This window comes from Vulpes lagopus, chromosome 3, assembly GCF_018345385.1.
Source record: "Vulpes lagopus strain Blue_001 chromosome 3, ASM1834538v1, whole genome shotgun sequence".
Classification (NCBI taxonomy): Eukaryota; Metazoa; Chordata; class Mammalia; order Carnivora; family Canidae; genus Vulpes; species Vulpes lagopus.
This window is the reverse complement of record NC_054826.1, coordinates 23,265,130-23,279,313: the sequence shown is the minus strand read 5'-3', so window position 1 is coordinate 23,279,313 and position 14,184 is coordinate 23,265,130. Positions and strand designations below refer to the sequence as shown.

The 14,184-nt window shown below is 34.2% G+C and overlaps 1 protein-coding gene across 1 annotated transcript in view; it reads left to right on the top strand.

Annotated features, from left to right (window-relative positions):
- The window catches only part of HCN1 (hyperpolarization activated cyclic nucleotide gated potassium channel 1), a 383,048-nt gene that overhangs the window by 318,217 nt on the left and 50,647 nt on the right, over positions 1-14,184 (top strand). The window lies entirely within an intron of this gene.

Below are 14,184 nucleotides of genomic sequence, written 5' to 3'. Positions count from 1 at the left end.
CCTCATTAAAACACTTCAACTATGGTAATCACCTGTTTGCCATGTATCTTCTTTCCATCCCTCCCTAGAATTCTTCTCTCTGCCCAGGAGAATGTTTTGGTCACTCCTAGACGAAAAGAATATTGGCTTGATTGTTTGTATTTCTTACAGTGCTTTTCTTTTCCTTCTTTCTTTTACTACCAACCTTCTCAAAAGATTTCTGTGTAATCATTACATTGTGGTTTGATCCCCACCTCTTTAGCAAGTCATTTCCTGGAAAGTTATCAGTGACCTGTTACTCATCAAAAAACCTTTATCTGTCAGCTCGTATTGGTACTTTTTAAGCTGTTAACAAAACACACATCCTGAATCTCTTTTTTGGGCTTCCTTGACCCTGAACCATAACTAAGCCGTTGGCTTTCATTTCTGAATTTGTTTTTTTTATTATTTATTTTTTTCTTGCACCTTAATTCTATAAATTTTGAGCTCTAAGTTCTTGCTAATATGCTGTTTTCTTAAAATCTACATGATTTTCCCCTAACCCTATCTATATGTGTGTGTGTGTGTGTGTGTAGGTAGTAAGCTATGTAATAGAGTCATTATCTTCCATTACTAAACCATTTTTCTTTTGAAGTCTCTCAGTAAATGTTTTAGTCATTCTCTCAAGTCATTTTGAATGTAAAATTGTAGTCCTTTTTTTGTTTTTTTGAATCTTTTTCTGTTTTTCCTGTCCAATCACCAAATGCAATCAATTCACTGCAGCAGTACATCCCACACCTGTGCCCTTGTTTCCTTTCCCTCTGCTGTTGCCCGGACCTTAGTCATCTCACATGGACAATTGGAACTGTCTCTTTAGTTTGTCTTCCAGCCTCTGGGCTGTTTTCTCTAACTACCATTTAAAACATCGCTGCCAGATTTTTTTTTTTTTTTTTATACAAGCTACTCATTTCTCTACTCGGTAACTTTCACTCTTTACATACAAAGTTAAATCAGATTTAGCCTCCCGAGGCTCATATTCCAGACCTTCTGTGCTCTGATCCTGGCTAACTTTCCAGCTCTATCCTCCCTGCTGCTCTACATGTTCCAAAGTGGCCTACAGCCAAACTGTGCAACTTGCTGTTTTGTAAAAATCAATTATAATTTCTCACCTTACATCATATGTTTTTCAGAAATGTCTGTCATCTGTTAGCAAAACCTAGTTCAAATAATATTTCTTTATTTATCACTTTTGCTTTTCTTTTCTAGGCTAGGTTTCATTTCTCTTTTCTCTGACTCCTAATGAGCAGAGTCCACAACTCTTGTGTGCCCCTTATCCATTCTGTCTATGCTATCATTAGTGTTTCTTATTTGTCTTCTCCTCTTTTGTCTTGAAAGTTTCTTAAAAGCAAAGACTTATCTATAGTTTAATTTTTTCTTGAAATTCCTAGTACATGTAGCATATATTAAATGTTGAATAAACATTTTCATTGCAACTAATGTTCTTACCATTTATAACCATTCCTAAGATTCTACATGTTTTAAAAGTTATTGGAAAAATTTTTTGAGACTTAAACTACCAGTTAAAAGTTTGTCAATATAGGAATCAAAAATTTTCTTTACAAAATTATTTTCTTTACAAATACCTCAAATAAGAATGTCATAATTTTTTTTTGACTTTGGGAAACACAATTCAAACTTCATTTTTGTTGTATTTTTTAAATGAAATAATGAATATTTTTAAAAAATATCTATCAATATGCTTTGCTTTATCTCTTTGTTGGATTATAGAATTTATTTTAAATCCAAATCCCCTAGGGTGCCTGCATGGCTCAGTACACTAAGCATGGAACTCTTCACCTTGGCTCAGGTCGTGATCTCAGGGTTGTGAGACCGAGCCCTACGTTGGGCTCTGTGGGGGTGTGGAGCCTGCATAAGATTCTCTCTCTCTCTCTCTCTCTTCTTCTTCTTCTTCCTCTACTCTCTCTCTTTCTAAAAAAATAAAATAAAATGATAAATAAATAAATAAATAAATAAAATTAAAATTGAAAAAAATTCCAAATCCCCTTTATTGAAAGGCAGACGATGAGGAGCTGGAACCAGGCTGGGTTCTCAAGGGGTCAGAGGGGTTCAAAGGCAGGATGGGAGAGGCCATAACAGGGAGACAAAGGTAATCCAATAGATAGTATCAGAGATTAAGACTATCAAAGGACAGGAAGACACTATATAACTAAGGATATATTTCAAAGAAACAGGGAAATGTTATGATTCCTGCATAAAATGTCATTGAGGGAATACAGAAAGCCAGGAGAAAAGTGAGTGTAAAAGCCTAAAATTGCATGCTTAAATGAGAAGCATTCCTCTGTGCTGAAAACCACAGTGTAGTATAAAATCAGGTTAAAAAGAACATCTTTTAAATCATGTGTACTTTATTAACTACCCTTTCTCTTGCCACACATTAATTTACTCTGATCTTCAATAGAAAAAAAGTGCAGTTTTCAGTTTTACCCCTACACCTATCCACAGCCAAATGAAACCACATGTACGATTTCCTTAATTCCTACAACTCTTCAGTCACTAAATTATGACCAATGTTTTTCATCATATTTTCAAATACCAGTGTTTTTCATCATATTTTCAAATACCATAATTCAGAGTCTCAGCATCTTTTAATTCAGCATCTGAAGTGCACTTCCAACTTGTCTCCCCACCTGTGAGTGGGGAGTTAGCTGAACGCATACCATCAGACAGCCACCATATTGATTAGTATAAAACACAAGTTTGACAATTCTACTCTCTTCCTAGAACCTGATCATGATCTCTCATCCCCTGCAAGAAAAAGTCCAACTTACTTGACATGTCATATGAGATGCTCCATGCCCTGCCTTCATCTTTACTTTTTTTCATTAATACTTCATCAACAGGGAATTGTTCACAATTTTCTGGGGAAAAGAAGAGTGCCGTTCATTGCCTCATTGCTTTTCCTCATGCTACTCCCTCTATCTTCACTCCTTTCTGTTCAGCTTATATTCCACTTCCCATTAAGCACTCTTAACACACATGAACTTCTTCATAAATTTTCCCTGACTACTCTGTCTCTCACATTGTATTTACCATTTGTCAGTTTATTGTTTATCTCTTTTAAGACTATGAGCATCTTGAGGCTAGAGACTATGCCTTGATCTTTATATTTTTATTCACAGGTTATAGTAGGAACTCAGTAAGTATTTACTGAGTGAATCACCTTTAAAAGAATTATGAAAAACAGAGTAAGAGTTGTGACTACTTAATAAAGTTAAAGATTTTGTAAGTGGAATCATTAAATGCTCAGACAACACCTTAGAAGGTGAAAACAATGTTCTCTATTTGTTCCTTGCATTTAAGCCTTTGCTCATCTGGCATGAGAATCATGCAAAAGCCTACACTTAATATTATATCAAGTTAACAAGGCATTATTAGAAGGGTAACAAGATAAGTAGAATAAGAAAGAAAACACATAGCAGAGAGATAACAGGAATCATTATTTAAATGAAGCTTGAACCTAAAAAAGCCAGATATTTTCTGAAGAAAAGTTCAGTAAAAACAAGAAATATATCTTGCTCCCTACTAAATTGGAGTATTATGTACTTACTGTAGTAAAGTCATAGTGATAGATCCCAAGAAATCTTTTTAACTTAGAAGTTAAGGCATCAACTTGGCAAAGGCATATTTTGGTCAGTGTTGTGCTGTTAGAAAGTATCTAGAAAGTATCTAGTGTATCTAGAAAGTACCTGGTGCAGAGAAGACATTGAATGACTGATACCATAAATGCCAAACAAGTGAACGTAGAATACTCAACATGCAGAAGGTGGATTATTTGATATTTATTTTGTGAGTAAAGGTAAAAATATAAGATGTGCATGGTATACACACACACATGCCATGTATAATTGCTAATCATATGTTCAATTTTGAGTCAACCACCATTTTATATTGCAACAAGACTTTTAATTTAAAATACTTCATTGTGTAGAAGGCCTATTTTTATGAAAATATGTAGCATAATTTGAGATGTTACTGTATACTAAAGAGCAGTGATTTCTGCTAACACAGGTCTGGGTACTTAGGAATATACAGAACTGAAAGGTAAGTCAAATCTTCAGACTCTCAAAAACATATGAAAAAGATCTATTGTTTAAAAATATAAAATGCAATGTTAAGGAATGTGAATATTACTCTATATTCATAATAAATTAAGCCCATATTATACTTTATCCATTTATATCCCAGCTTTCTTTTCAATGTGTCTGAATACTTTTTAATATGAAGACTCCCAAAGACGTAAAATGACAGAAGGAATTTCACTTGCATCACCTTTGAAAGCTCTTACAAGAATCTCATACAGTCCATATGCAAATTAATTCTATTAGTGGATACTATAAAGACACTACATTGAATGCACTCTTCCATTTCTATTTCTGTGGCATAAATTAGGTTTATAGTACATACATTAATCTTTTCTTATGTTGGGGACAAATTGCTGATATGCCTTCAACAAATATCTGATTCATTCTTATTGTTCCTGTTTCTATAAAAAAAGGCACCTTCTCAAAGAGGCCTTCCTGAGAAGTTTACCTAAATTAGTTCTCTTGAACTCTTTTCTCCATTCCATAAACCTTTTTGTTGTGTACACTGTGTTGTCTTGGATCCAAGAAGACAAGAACTTTGTCTTTCTTGATTTCCACCATAACTTCAGTCCTTAGTATATACTTAATGATTACTTATTGGATAAATAAGTACAGAGAGTTTGGATCTCACACTTCACAAATCATCTCAAGGAATCATTGATTTGAACTCAAAGAGAGCATTTTATCAACAAAACAGTGGTATTTGTGTAGATAAAAAGTGATGCCCAGAACTATGAAGTACTCTGGCCATAGAATTTTCCTAATATCACTTTCAATTATATTGTGAAAAATGTGGTTTCTCATGTGTAACAGAAGGATGCTGACACCTTTAGATTCCTCTGTGATTTTTGTTTTTTACTATAAGCTAGAATGTCCTATTTTTCTTGTGGTTGTTTTTCTTTTCAAATTTTTTTTTTTTTTAGACATTTACATTAGTGATTTAGTACAATCAGGGTGAGAGAAGAGGAGATTTATTTTTTAAGATTTTATTTATTTATTTGAGAGAGAGAGCAAGTAAGGGAGACTACAAAAGGGAAGGAGAGGGAGAAGCAGGCTCTCTGAGATCACGACCTGAGCCAAAGGCAGACACTTAACTGACTGAGCCACCCCGGTGCCCCAGAAAAGGAGATATTTCAATAGAGTACCATTATAGAAGATAAATAGATATTCTGTCCAATTTCTATAATGCAGTAACATCAATGGAATAGACAATACATCTTTTATATTCCATACCAAGTCTTCCCAGACAATTCTAGAGTGGAACCAGTGTCCAGGCCTAACCCAAGGGTGGACTCACAGCTTCATCTGCCACCCTGAATTGTCTACCAAATAGTGAGGTAGCTCACTATTTCAGTTTGGACAGGGAAACTAGCCTTTTGTTTCATGAGCTCTGGCCCCACTAGAATTGTCAGCATTCTGAGAAGTAATTGTAAAATCAACTTAAAAAATTGTCTTCATTTCACTGTGAACTAAAATACTTGGACCAGAACAACTATAATATTCTGAGAAAAATCTTGAAGATGGTTCTCAGAAACTTGGCACTGTAAATTAAAGCTCTTATTTTATGATGTATGTTTTCATTATCTACGATTTTCAATCTTTATTCCTCTGTGGCTGTATCTAGTCAAAATACTGAGTCTGCAAAACCCAACTTAATCTCTAAAAACCTTTCCATACTCCAGTTGTTATTTTCCTTGCTCTGCCTAGAAATAACTTTTCTTTCTTCTTCCATTCACTTATAATATGCTCCTATTTTCCCATAGCTGCTCAGAAGTATCCAGTTTTATTGTTTTAAACTATTCAGTTTAAATTCATTTTATGATACTCTCAGTGCCATTAATAGTCATTTATATCCTTTCGGTTGTACAACAATGAATTAGAAGCTGCTATGGAGGGGCTTTGCAGAATCATGGTTAAGAGTGCAGCCCTGGTTCTGTCAGCCGCATTTAAATCCAGTCCCACTAAATAAATAAATAAATAAATAAATAAATAAATAAATAAATAAAATAAAATAAATACATAAATCCAGTCCCACAACTTACTGTATGTGTGACTTGGGACCGACCATTTAGTAACTTGTATGTATTTCATTTTCCTCATTTTTGAATGTGGTTGATGGTGGTAATAACTACCATGTAGAGTTGTTATAAAAATTAAATGAGCAAAAAATATTTAAAAAAAATAGAAATGCATTGGCACACACTAACGTGCACAGTAAAATTTAATTTTTGATATTTCTAAGATTCAATGAAGACTCTGATTAAGTCCCACCTCTTGTGGTCTTGCAGCTTAGTGAGAGACAAAAATTTAAATAATTAATTATAACTGCATGTAAGGGCCACGAGAGGGTCAGACAGAGAGTGTTAGGCCACACATAGGAGAGACAACAAATCCAACCTTATCATATGTCTCCTTCTTTCTGGAATATATTCAAACAATCTGCTGATAAGATCTTACTTCATTTTAACAGCCAGCTTTCTGGAGACAATGTCTTAGCATCAAAATGTGGCATTAAAATGTTAGGATCATGAGACCTATGAAAGCTTTAGCAAAAGCAGGCAGTGTATTTAAAACTAAAAATCCAATTAGAAAAACTCAGTGAACTATCCCCCTCTGCTTACTGAGAGCCTGTTGGAATGTGTACAAAGTAAAGAGGTCTATTTTTAACATGATCAGATTTATACTTATTCGATTAGAGCAAAATGGCAAACTTAACTGTCAAGAAAGAGGTTAATGCCCTTCTGAGCCTGTCTCCAAAGTTCAGAACTGATCTATTTTTAAACAATGGAGTGTGAAGAGCCATGGGCTGAAAATAGGTACAGATCATGTGTCCCAGTAGAATATAGGACGTCAGTATATTTCATTTTCACAGAACATGAATCGGGCTGAGAGTATCATACTGTCCTTCTGACCTTTAATTTGTTGAATAGACTGTTAGAGAAGAAAGCATAATTTGCATGCATATTTACTTTGGGCAATTCTGAATCATTTTTAAAGTATATACTTGTTGATTTTTAAAAACCCTCTAAAATGTATTTAGTTAAGATTACCTAAAACAGGCTAGAATCATAGAATTGTAAAGTTATACAAGGATCTTATAAGTTATCAGATATTCATGTAACAGGCACAGTAACAAAAGACTAGAAAAACTTTAACTGGCCTGGTCTTGATCACATTGCTTAACAAAGAAATTGAGTTTTTTTCTTTCTCTATGTGTGTATTTTCCCTTGCAAACTTAGCATCTAGAAAACAAATAGACAAACATTTATCAATTTTTTTGATGTGTGCGAAACATTGATCCAGGAATGATGGGAAGGTAAATTATAAAATATGGCTTTAGTCTCAAAGTGCTTACCATATGCTTGTAGAGAGGCAAGATATAAATACATGGGAAAAAATAAGCTGTGAAAAAAAAAAACGTTAAAGTACACCACTAAAAATACAAGAAATGTAAAAAGTTCACGTAGAGTTAATTGCCAGAGGAAAGCTGACACTACATACTGAAATTCTAAATGGATTGAAGACTTACATGTACAACCTGAAGTCATAAAACTCCTAGAGGAAAATACAGGAAAAAAGCTTCTTGATGTTGATCTTGGCAGTGATTTTTTTTTTTTTTTGGATGTGACACCTACAGCACAAGTGACAAAAGCAAACATAAAACATAAATAAGTGGGACTACATGAAACTAAAAAGCTTCTGCACAGTGAGAGACACAATCAGCAAAGTGAAAGAACCTATGGAATGGGAGGAAATATTGCAGACCACATATCCAATAAGAGGTTAATATCCAAAAGATATAAGGGACTCAACTCAATAGCAAGAAAATAAATAGTCTAATTAAAAAATAGGCAAAGTATGTGGAGAGACTTTTTTTTTTCCGAAGAAGATATTCAAATGCCCAACAGCTATGTGGAAGGGTGCTCAACATCATTAATCATCAGGGAAATGCAAATTAAAGCCACAATGAAATCTCACTTCCCATCTGTTAGAATAGCTGTTAGTAAAAAGACCAGCAAGTGCTGGTCAGGATGTGGAAGGGATATCAGGGAAGAGGAGTGGAGAAAATAAATGTGTTATTATAATGAGGGAGAGCCGGACCAACTGGGCCTTTTCCTTGATTTTTTCAAACATCGTTCATTACTTCCCTCCCGACCACCCACCAAGCTTTCCCTAGTGGCATTGTTTGTTTCTAGGACTTCAAAAATTAGTTCCATGCAACTTTTATATAATTCCACTTATATGAGGTTCCTGAAATAGACAAATTCATAGCAACAGAAATTAAACAGAAGTCACCGGGGAATGAGAGGAGGGGCAAGGGAGGATTTTTGTTTAATGGTTTCCAGAGTTTTTGTTGAGAATGATGGAAGAGTTAGATGTGGTGGTGGTCAAACAGCATTGTGAACATATGTGTGGACTGCACACTTAGGAATGGTTGATACTATAAAATTGCTATATATATATATTTTTTTATGAAAATTTTCAAAATTAATCTTATAAAGTAGCACCCAATCTTGTATCCCTGGTTTGGATCTTTAGAGCCACTTCCACCTGCCAGAACTCAGAGCTGTTGAAGGGTATGGGTTGTGTTCCATGTCACTTCAGAGTGACCCTCACTGGATCATGAATATATCTTGCTGCTGTCACTCCCTCACTTTGGGAGCCAGGGTTCCCCCGTGTCTTGGCAGATAATTAGAAGGGAGCAGCTTCCTTCTTCCTGCCACACTTTACCAGCCTAACTTGTTCTATTTGTTTGCTAGGGCTGCCCTAACAAAATACAACAGACTGTGTAGCTCAAACAACAGAGATGTATTTTTTCACTCTTCTGCAAGCTACAAGTTTGAGATAAGGTGTCAGCAGATTTGGAGTCTTCTGAGACCTCTCTTTTCGGCTTACAAGAAAGAGTAAGCCTTCCTCCAATGACCTCTCATGTTTTGTTTTGTTTTGTTTTGTTTTGTTTTCTGTGCTAACGTATCTCCAGTATCTGTTTCCTCTCCTCATAAGGACACCAGGAAGGCTGGATTGAAGCCCACCCTAATGAATTCATTTTAACTTGATTTCTTCTGTAAAGACCCTCTTTCCAAATAGGGTCACATTCCGAGGTACTGGGAATTAGGATTTCAGCATATGCATTATGTTAAGCCCATAACACTTGCCAACACATGCAGTGCTCCCTGCAAGTTTAACTAATGTTAACATATAAATGAATATTTAATGCATTTTAGGATGCCTGCCTGGTTTTAGGGCCTGGCCTGATTTCCTCATGTCCTTTGTACATGTTCATATACTATTATACACAGATTATTTCTATCACTGTTAATGATAAAATCACTGTTAACAATAAAAAATGAATTTATGTGGATTGTATTTTAAATTCTCAAACATAGGGTCTTATCATATTCTCCAAACACCTCTCAGGATTGTCTTCTATTTCACACTACTATCTGCTGGTTCTGTTTTAATAATATTTTTTAGTTCAGCATATTTCTGGACATCTGTCTGCTTTTTTTGCTGTTCACATCAGTCTGTGTTTACCAAGTCAGATAGGCTTAGGATGCAAATTATTCTTACTTCGTGCTTATAGCTTGCAGGCCACTGGAGCTGCATTCTGTTGGAGTTTATACAAATTTTTACAGGACTTCAGCCTACAATACCACACAGCAGGGCTGAGACACAAAGTCTCCAGTGAACACGTATGTTGTTAATATACACAACTCCTTGATTTAGTTTGTTTGGTCTGTTTCTACCTCTTTTTCTTTGCTTCATAATCATAATCAGATTTAAATGAATGTTAAGAGAATTTTCTGTCACTTGCTATCATTCTGCCTGGTATCTAATGGAGCAATATGTCTCCATGTTCTAGGAAGACAAATCAATGGGACGATGCTAAGACTAAATTAATTTCAAACTTCATTTGCATTCATATTGTAAGGCTTAAATGTGATTTAATGCCTCAAAACCAAATTAGATGCATATGAGAACTGAAACAACAGACACCAAAATGTTTGAATTTGTCCATCCCAAAATTTGTCTTGTTCTGATCTATGCTTCACAAGCAGTCAGATTTCATTTAAGCCACTTCATAATTGGCCATTTGTATATGCAGAGATCTTAGGATAATTACCTTTAACATAATCTGAAGGGACTATTAATCTAACAACTAATGATAGAGCTAGATTTCAAAACAAGTAAACAAAAAATGTCAGTATTAAAGAGGCCATTGCAGACTACTTCTCTGTACCTCCTTTGGACTTTTCTTAATATAACTATGACTAATACAATATGAAATATCCTGTGGCCATTTAAAAAAAATAGTAATGAGGACCATGTCTCAAAATGGGAAATGTTTTATATTATAAAAATGAGGAAAAAAAGAAACAAATACTGAATGCATATTATGATTAAAAGTATATTAAGATGCATAAAAATTTGTCTTAAGGGAACACATAAACAAATTAAAACACTTATTAAGGTGATGAGAATACAGAGATTTCTTTCTTTTATATATTTTGAGATGTGTGTATATTCATTTATTTCTGAGATTTTTTCAAATGCACCTCTTTGCTAATACAAAAATCCTTGATTTGTTTCTTCTTTAATGAAACGGAAAACTACAGTACACTAAAATTGAGGCATTCTATATTAATTCAACAATCCTCCTTTTTCTATTTCTAAACCCTTTAACTTTCCCAAAATACATGTTAAAGGCAAATATTCCTTAGCTTTGTGGTTTATTACATAGTTTTTGGTATTCAAATTTGTTAGGAGTTGCAATTAAAGGTTTCTTTTAAAAAATAAGACAGGGCAGCCCCCCCCCCCCCCCCCCCCCGGTGGCTCAGCGGTTTAGCACCGCCTTCAGTCCAGGGCATGATCTTGGAGACCCGGGCTCGAGTCCCACCTTGAGCTCCCTGCATGGAGCCTGCCTGTGTCTGCCTCTCTCTCTCTCTCTCTCTCTCTCTCTCTCTCTCTGTGTCTCCATAAATAAATAAATCTTAAAAAAAATAAATTGTAAAAAATAAGACAGATTATCTCAACTAGAGAAATACATTATCTTTTTTGGTTTTTTTTTAGAAATATATTATCTTAAATATTCCCTAATAAGACATAGAAATCAAGGGAAATGCTTTCAGTTTAAGACATTGAAGTGTACCTAACTTGTTAGTCAATGTTTGGATAAATATTAAGGACATTTTTAAACATTAAGGTATGCCTGTATGGGATAGTTTTCTTACACATGCTGTCAATCATCTTGCAATTTAGAAGGCAAACCACCAGATCAATATAAGCCAGTTGGGGATGCTGAGGAAAATTGGTTTTAAATTGCCTCATGTGTTTCCTTCTTTAAAAAAATAATGGAATGTGTATGTACAGTTCACCCTCCAAATTTATTATATCAATAGAGCAGTTTTATTGTAAGAATTCTTTATTTTATTCCTTGACTTTAGCCAAAAAGGGAATTTCATTGACTCTGCCCTAAGAATATCTCATCACTTTCTTCTTTGGAATCTCTACACTCACCTTAACTTTGGTTTTTAATAAATAATCCCCAACTCAACTTTTTTTTTAACCTGACTTAATATTCTTTTACTAAATTAAGCACTTGTTTAAAGCATTTGCTTCTTTAATAGGCTATAAATGGTCTGCACAATTCATTTGATCTTAACCAATATTGTTTTTTAGTATACCTTTAAGTTATAGTGGTTAAAAACAGGTAATGTTGAGTGAGTTTCATTAAATGCTTTACGTGTGCTAATTATCATAATCTATGATAGAATTTCTAGCATTTTCTCCATTTTACAGATGAGAAGATTAAGATTAGAAGAATCTGAGTCACTTTTGTATGGGCACAGAGCCATTTAGTTTTAGAATCAGGGATTGAACATGTATGTGCACACACTCAGAGAAAGAGAGAGGAGGCTAACTTATATTTATTTTAGTACTTACAACCATTTTATACTGAATATATACATATACATCTTCTTCCCTCAACTAGATGTAAACTTTTAGATACTTATTTATTTTAGGAAGCATGGTTTCCAAACCTGACTGCTTATAACTTTGAGTGTGTTATTAAAAGTAGAGATTTTGAGCCATAACCCTTGGAGATGTAGCTCTAGATTCTTTAAATCAGAATTTGAGCCTGGTATTTTAGTAAAAAATACCATAAGTATGTCCACAAGATTATCATCTTCCTACGAAGAGTAACAGGGAAGATAACGTCATCTCTGGCAGGTCATTGAAGCCTTTTTTTTTTTTTTTTTAATTGATGCTGTCTACATGAAATCCATGATGAGGGCAAGGATCCATGGAATAATCCTGAATAGTTTCTTTTATTTTCCAAGAAATAAAGGCATTGATTTAGATTTTTAAAAAATAATTGCTGTAAAATAAAAACAGCCAAGTTCATAGCCATCAGTTTACTACCCCACAATTAACAAATATTCATGTTGAACTCTCAAAATGTGTAAATTTCAAAAGAACAAATTTATGATTACCACCAAAATCTTTAGGGTTTGTGGTAATTCCAGATATGTGCAAAAGCAAGATGGATTCTTAGAATTCACCCAAAACCTAAGTTAGAGAGCTGGGTTGCCCAGAAAACCATGGCTATTCCTCTTGCAAGCATGTGCTCTTTGGCAGATTATTCAGTATCTTCTATAAAATGAGGTAGTAATACTTAAGGTGTAGGATAATATTCTTTTATTTTTATTATGTTCGTTTTTAAAATTATCCCTGCCTTAAAAAAAAGAAAAAAGAAAAAGACAAAACTCTAACACATTCACTTACTCTAATTCTCACTAGTCCAGGCTACTGAACTTGAGAGGGGCAGGGATGGGGGACAGGAATAGGGCAACATCACCAGCACTCTTTTACAGGATGTTCTAGGTGATAAAGTATCAATTGATATATATTTGACTATATTTATTTCCTTATGTTTGAAGTTAATATAGAAGTCTATGTCTGGATGCCATTGGACATCTAACATAAGTTCTTAGAAGGAAGGTCTTGTGTGTTCTGCAAAGTCTAAAAATATAGTGTGTGTTGGGTGTAGGAATTTAGCAATGTAACAGCAGCTCTGTTTTGTTAAGATACTCTATGATTCATTATTGTAATGATGGTAATTATATTTATAGCTACATGCCTAAAACATTTTAGAACTATCCTGTGTAGAATAAAATAACGCAGAATAGAGGAGAACTAAATGTTTCACAAAATGGAACTTTCCACAGTGATACTTAAATTATCAGTAAAGAATTGCAGTGCTTCAGGTTGCCTTAAAATATTACTATTTTTTAAATAATAATAATAAATATTGCTTAAGCTTTCCCAGGGTCTCAGAGTTTGCATGATTCCTAAGTACTGATATATGGTTAAAATAAATCCTTTGTGGGTTGCCTGGGTGGCTCAGTTGGTTAGATGTCTGCTTTTGGCTAGATCATGATCTCAGGGTCCTGAGATCGAGCCCCATTGGGCTCTGTGCTCAACAAGGCGTCTGCTTGTCCCTCTGCTCCTATGAGCTCGTCTCTCTCTCTCTCAAATAAATAATCTTTAAAAAATTAATAAAAAATCCTTTGTGCAGCCAGGGGCATCTGGGTGACTCAGACAGTTGAGCATCTGCCTTCAGTTCAGGTCATGATCCCAGAATCCTGGGATCGAGTCCTGCATTGGGCTCCCAGCTCATCAGGAGCCTAATTTCCCTTTCCCTCTGCCTGCTGCTACCCCTGCTTCTTGTGCTCGCTCTTGATCTCTCTGTCCAACAAATAAAATCTTTTAAAAAATCCTTTGTGAAGTGCGCTCTCTCTCTCTCTATATATATATATATAATATATATAATATATAATATTATTATATTATATTATAAATATATAATATATATAATATATAATATATATAATATATATTTAAACCATATTTAAATTATATTTAAACTATATATATATATATATATAAACCAAACTCTGTATATATAAAGTTAAACCAAAAAAATAAAAAATAAAAGATAACCCTGAGAGTGAAAAGGCAGGTCACAGATGGGGAGAAGATGTTTAGAATATATATCCCA